This window comes from Tursiops truncatus, chromosome 2 (assembly GCF_011762595.2).
Source record: "Tursiops truncatus isolate mTurTru1 chromosome 2, mTurTru1.mat.Y, whole genome shotgun sequence".
Taxonomy (NCBI): Eukaryota; Metazoa; Chordata; class Mammalia; order Artiodactyla; family Delphinidae; genus Tursiops; species Tursiops truncatus.
The window spans coordinates 152483247-152489246 of record NC_047035.1 but is presented as its reverse complement, the minus strand read 5'-3'; the positions used below and the strand labels follow the sequence as shown (position 1 = coordinate 152489246).

The following is a 6000-nucleotide window of genomic DNA, read 5'->3' as shown; positions in this document are numbered from 1 at the left end:
AAGTTTGTGCATTTGGTCCACGGAGGGATTGCAAACCGACGAAACAGAAAGTGTTCCAGTGAGATGCGGAGTTTGCCCAGATTTCCCTGCAGATGGGTGTGCGGAAACGCCTGTGATGGGAACTTTGTGCAGATCGTGTATGGATGGGAGCTAAAGAAAAAAAGGGAGGGGAGCGGGGCGGGGAGGGGGCAGTGGGAGCGTGAAATGTGCCTCTGTGTGTGTGGGGGGGGGGGGGGGGGAATGTGCCCAGACGCGGAGGCGTCACGGGGGGGCGTCACAGCGGGGGCAATGGAAGGAGTGCGGAACGTCCCGCAGGCTAATTGGCTTAAGACGTTCTGCAAGCGCTTGGAAAAGGTCGTTGAAGGAGTTCGCTGCACACACACAAAATAATAATCTTAAAAAAGAGTGCCGGGCATGCGCACAGAGAGGATGCCATATTGGAATGAGGCTGTAGTGGGAGTCGGCGGAGTGGAGCGGGCGCGCTAGGGAGGCGGCGGGCAGGGAGCGAGCAAAGCAGAGCTAGCGGGTGAGGCCGGTGTCCCCCCCCTCCGCCCACGGCGGCGCCCGGGGTCTTGGTCCACGCCGCGGGGAGGACGAACTTCATCAGGTAGGACGCCGCGCGGTCGCTGTCCCCGCGCCCAGCCAGCCCAGCGAGCAGACCTCCGGCCCGCAGGTTGAGCGCGCCGGTCAGCTTTTTTCCAGCTCCGAAAAAAAGGGAAGCTGGAGCCAGCCCGGGGGTGGGGGGCTGGAGGAGGGGGTGCTGAGGGAGAGGAGCGAAAGGGAAGGACAGGAGGAGAAAGCGACATTACTGGAGCAGAGCCCCAAAGTCCGCTCTGCGCTCCGGGTTGTCATTTTTGCTCCCTCTGTCCCCTTCCCCCGGTCCCTCGGCTTTGCAAAGCCCGGCCTTGCGGGGGTCCGTCCGTAGTTGCAAAGTGTCCTCCTACCAGGGTGCAAGCTGTCCCCTCCCGCCGCCCACCTTCCTCATTTGTGCGCTCATTTTAGCGACGCAGCCGCCCTTGCTACCCCGCGCTCTCTCGTTGGGGTCTCTTTCTTCTTCTTCCTTTTTTTTTTTTTTTGGTGTGTGTGTTTGGGGTGGCGGGGGGACGGGGGGAAGAAGATGTGGAGTGAGGACTGGAGACCAGCCATCAAGGGGGTTAAAAATCGTGGGCACATTCGGAATCCCCCCTTTGGAAACATTTGCCTGTGCAGCTGAAATGAAATTGTCAGTAGTAGTTTCGGAGCGTGCTCCCGCAGGGATGATCTTTTTGTTCTTTTTTTTCTTTTCTTTATTATTATTTTTTCTTTTACGTTAAAGTAATATCCTGTCACTTGGGGCTTTCCTGTTGTACTCTCATATGACCTTTCAATTACTAATCTGATCTGGTTTGGGAGTTTATTTTTTTACTGTGTGTGTGTGTGTGTGTGTGTGTGTGTGTGTGTGTGTGTATGTGTGTGTGTGTGTTGGTAAAATCCGCCAAAAAAACAACTGTAGGAACTGCTAGATATATTTACTGATTTTTGACCCGAGGCGGCGGGAGGGGATTAACCGGAGAGAGGGGGAGCCTTAGGTGAGGGAAGTGGTTGATTTGCGGTGGCCAGACGCAAGTCCAGAGCCCGATCCGTACTCGTGTTTTCTTGGAAGCAACGGCGGGGAAGGAGTATTTAGAAGCTGTGCCAGTTTCAATATGGCGGGCTAAGGTGGCTTTTAAAAACTGAAAATAAAGGTTTTGAGGTGGGAAAAAACCCAACCGTAGGTGCCATCTCTTAGTTTCAACTCTCTTTGACTACTCCAGTAGCTGCTTTAGCGAATTAAATGGGAAAAAAGAGAGGGAATGAGCTGCCCCAGTTTTTTCCGTGGTTAGAGTCTGCGTGTGTCCAGTCCATTGCTAAAGGGCAGAGGGGTACCGCTGGCCCGGACCGGGGCATCCGAGCACAACTGCTCTGTGTGCCTTTGGATCAGTGTGCATACCTGTGTGTGCAGTTGGCGGGGAGGGTGCCAAAGAGATCCACCCTGAATTCGTGTGTGCGTCTTGGAACCAGACCCTACCATGATTTGACATGACAAACTGCTGACACGTGGTGCAAAATACATGAGGGCAGAGGGAATGATTTATTTCGGCTTTCTAGGAGACCAGTTCTCTTTCTCTGTATGCTGGATCCTGTGTGCGTAAAGCCCGGTAGGTGGAGCGGGGAGGTGCTTATTAAAAGGACTCACTGTCCAGGGTTTCGGGTGAAGTCGGACTGCAGACGTCCGTGGGGTTCTGTGTGCAGGGGGCGCGCTGCAGTTAGCGGTGGGCACCCGGTGCAGTTCGCGCCGCGCCGCGGTGGGGTGGGAGGTGGGGGGGCCGGCGTCCGGGGCATGGTGGGTGGGTGGGGGGAGTGAAAGTGCAGCGGCGGAAGGGCGGGGGCGCGCGGACCTCCGCTGCAGAGCGTGCATGGGGGAGGGGAGGAGTTGCTTTTGGAGTTGCGCTCTAGGGGCGGTGGGGGATGGGGAGAGCGTTAGCGGAAGAAAGTGTCCCTTGCTCTGATCGGGCTCCGAGAGGGCTGGATCCGCTAGGGGCCTTCTAGGCGAGCGAGCGGGGGTGTCGCCTTGGGCTTTGAGAGGGCGGCGAGGTGCCGGGGAAAGGCCGGCCTCCGGCCCGGGAGAGGGTCAGGGAGCGGAGTTTGAGGGCAAAGTCGGAGCTTGTGAGTGGAGCCCAAGGGAAAGCAAGCAAACCGAGCGCCCTTAGTTGGGAACTGGGGTCCCCGACAGGGGTCGCTAGTGGCCAGGATGCAGCCGCGGAGCGGAGGTCGCGCAACTGTGCCAGCGGGGTGGACCTGGGGGACTGGGGCCACACGGCGGCCGCGCGCCGTCCCCAGGGCCAGGCGAGGGCCGGTCCGGGGGACCTTCTCTGTGCCCGTGGCCTGATGGCGCGTCTTCCTAGTGCGCCAAGATGATTTTAAATCATAGGGTTAAAACGATAGCGCTGGCCAGGTCTGCAGTTACCGCAGAAACGTGGTCTCTGGGCATTTTCAGAGGCCTGGAGGGAGGACCGGTGGGGTCAGCTTGTCTTCCCACTTAGACGGACGCCGCGCTGTCGGATAGGCCAGTCCCTCGCGGCGGCCCGTGGGTGGGGCCTGGGGGGAAGCATCACCAAGATGCGAGACCCCGCGGCAGATTTTCCCTCCGACCTGGGCGGCGGGGCTGAGCGATCCGCGACCCTCAGGCCCAGACGCTCTTCGCACCCCCAGCTCCGGGCCGAGCGCGCGGCGCGTCCCCGGCGCTCCGGTCCCGCGCGTCCCCCCGGGGACAGCTCTCCCGTGGGCTTCGCCCAAGTGGAAACCAGCCTAAGATGGCTCTGTGCTTGTAAACTGCAGTTTCAGCCGGGAACCCCTCCCCTCGTCCTCCTGACGTCGCGGCTGACAAGCGCACAATTCACTCCAACGCCCCGAAACCTGCGATTTTGCACCGAGCTGTGCGGTGGAAGCGAACATACAACCGACTGCGAAGAACATTCCACAGGATTCTCGCAGGGCCCAAGTTTTCCTTCTCTTGGGTAGGAGCGGGAGGAGGGAGGAACCGAGACGAGGCAGGAGCACGGCCGACCCCCGCCCCGAAACCGGGGCTGGGGACTTTCATGCGTATAAAACGCAGGGAGGTGCCCCGGGGACGCGGAGGGTGGCCTTGCGGAGCGATGGCCACTCTCAGGGCCGCTCGTCCTTGACCACATTGGTGGTGTCGGGAGTCCGGACACGACGCCGGGAAGCCTGGGAGGCCGTTTCCAAACTTCTGTAGACCTGCTTGCAGTTTCGCTTTCGAAATTTTCGGGATCTTTGGGTTTATAGAGTTGGGTGGGATTCCAGGAAGGGCAGGGCGCCAGGGGCTGGCCTCAGGGCTACTCGTTCCTTTCAGCGCAGAAGTGAGACTGCTCACCCACCCGGGCGTCCCCCGCGGTGCCTCCCTGGACCCCGAGCGCCGGCGCCTTTGAGGGTCTGGGGCTCCAGGCCCCGCGCTCCGCCCCGACTCCGGAGAGTTTGGTCCCCGCGCCGCGTTTTGTCGGTTCCAGCGGCGCAGCCGCGGCGGATCCGAGCCCACTGGTGGGAAACTGCCTCCGACGCGGGCAGACCCTGCCTGAATCCAGATCCATCGCCGCCGCTCTCTACCTTCCCTCACCCTTCCACCCTTGCACCGTAGCGGAGGGACCCGGGGGACCGATTGGCGTGTCTGTACCAAGCAAATGGACCCAGGTTTCACCAGGTCGGAGAAAAAGCGAAAACAGGCTCAAATTCGGCCCCGTTTCCTGGGAAGTCTTTGGGGGTGGGGAGCGAGGTGGAGCGGGTAGGTGGGGGGGAGGGGAGAGGCCTTGGTGGTCACATAGAATTGCTGGGTAGGCTGTCCTTTGAGATAGGAGATCTGCTACTTTCTCCGTTCGAAGCATTAAATTTGCACACACTCTGCTTCCTCCTTTCCATAAATAAGTAGTCTCAGATTTTTATCTTAGTTCATTGCTGGGACCCTGCCGCTGCCTGGAAGGTGGCCGGGGTGGGCGGGGGACCATACACCCATGCGCACCAGAAACCCTCCAGTCCCCTACCCAAGCTGTGCGCAGAACCCATTCCAGGGCCAGTGGAAACCACTGCCCAGTGGCAGGGCGATTCAGCAGCCCTTACCCCAGAGAAGAGTTCCATCAGCCAGTCTGTCTTGATGTGTGTTGTTCTAGAAGTGCTAGCTGAGACCTGCAGGGGTGACAAAGGAGTATTTCCCCTTTCCCATTAGGTTACCCACATCTTGAACCTCAAACGAGCCATCTGCTGGGACATGAATTTCACTAATGATGGGAGTAATTGATCAGAGAGGGCTTTTCCTCTTCATGTTTTCTTGCAGAAATTGTGGACTAAGTTTTTGGGAAACCTTGCTGGTTTCCCCAAACCAGCTTTATGATAACTAGCTTTATGATTCTTGACTTAAAAAAAAAAAAAAGCTGGAAGCAGAAGAGGGACCTGAAGAAAGGGGAAAACCATGGTGATTTTTTTCCCTTTTCTCTTTAGAGTAAGACTTTCCTTTGCTGTCCTGGGAGTGCTGTTGGGTCATCAGATCCCATTTTGCCCACTCCAGTTGAGGAGGCATTTTCCACCTTTCTCTCTGTGCCATTGTCCCCAAAGGACTTGCCAAATCTGAGCAAAAATGCTGGGTGATGGAAACATTGCTCTGAGCAGTAAGTGAATGAGACTTCCCTTGAATTGATAGACGGTGCTTTTGGGATCAGAGAAGCACATGTAGTGAAAATGCAGAAGATTTCAAAGTAAAAGAGTTCTTTTTTTTAAAGTAATTTGAACAAAAGTAGTCTACTGTGGAATTTGAATTACCTCCAGTTCTAGTATTAGATACCATTTCTTTCTTAGTATTTCACTATTTTTGGAACTTTTGGAGTTCCCGTAACAGTGTAGAGGCCATAAAGGAGAACTTGTAAAAGGTTCTTGTCCCCAAAAGAAACTAGGACCATAGTTCAAGACACATTCAGTGTTTTTTTTTCTGACTGTTCTTACGTCGACATTGCCCTAGTAGTAACTGACTGTTCCCATTCTACAAGTAAGAAAAACTGGTTAGGGAAATGATACTTGTCATGACAAACCATCTGTGCATTTGTAGTGGTGACCCGTGATCTGACAGCTCTGTTTTGTAAGGAAGATTCCTGACAGAGGAGGCGATGACAGAATCAGGAGGAAGCCTGGCTTCTAGTTTCAGCGATGCTTCCATCTGGCTGTATGACCTTGGACCAGTTACTGGATGTCATCTTTCTGAGCCTCAACTTCCGTATCTACAAAATAGGTGCTTTGGACTGGAATCTCACTCAGAGATCCCCATGGTTCTATTTGGGGAAAAAAAAAAAAAGATCTGTGGTTCGACACATCTATGCAGACCTGTTCAAGTGATTCATCTTTCAGACTCTTGTCCGGAAGGTAGGGTGGAAACATTACTGGCCATCATTACAGAGGATGTCTTTGAACGCAGGTCACTGT

General features: G+C 55.9%; 1 protein-coding gene across 2 annotated transcripts in view; it reads left to right on the top strand.

The window, feature by feature from the left end:
• Positions 1 to 330: 330 nt before the first annotated feature.
• Positions 331 to 6000, top strand: part of SFMBT2 (Scm like with four mbt domains 2) — a 205719-nt gene continuing 200049 nt past the window's right edge. For both annotated transcript variants that reach the window (XM_073801524.1, XM_033852337.2), the window contains exon 1: positions 331 to 607. The gene's annotated coding sequence lies outside the window, so the exon portion shown is untranslated. The remainder of the gene's footprint in view (positions 608 to 6000) is intronic.